Source organism: Lolium rigidum, chromosome 7, assembly GCF_022539505.1.
Source record: "Lolium rigidum isolate FL_2022 chromosome 7, APGP_CSIRO_Lrig_0.1, whole genome shotgun sequence".
Lineage (NCBI taxonomy): Eukaryota > Viridiplantae > Streptophyta > Magnoliopsida > Poales > Poaceae > Lolium > Lolium rigidum.
In genome coordinates, this window is record NC_061514.1 from 236,090,559 (window position 1) to 236,091,004 (window position 446).

Genomic DNA, 446 nt, shown 5'->3' on the forward strand with positions numbered 1-446 from the left:
CCGGATCTGATGAAGATGCTCTAGTGCATTCTCCTAGAGCATCTTCACCAACGTCTCTCATACAATGTTCAGCAGTCCCAATAGAGGACATCTTATAGGGTGTCCGAAAAAATGTCTAACACTATCGGGGCGACTGACCCCATCGGCACCCCTCGACCGGTTGCCCTTATTTTGTGTGTGTCTATTTTCACACCGATACAACCATATTTCTATCTAAATTATATAAACATATACCATAGTGATGACCCACAAGTATAGGGGGTGTATCGTAGTATCTTCGATAAGTAAGAATGTCGATCCCAACGAGGAGCAGAAGGTGTTGACAAGCAGTTTCGATGAAGGTTTCACTGTAAATGCTCACGGACAAGTATTCGGGGGTTTTGATGTAACGGATGAAATAAGTACGAGTAAGTAAAATGCGAGAGAAATAATTGCAGCGAGTGGCC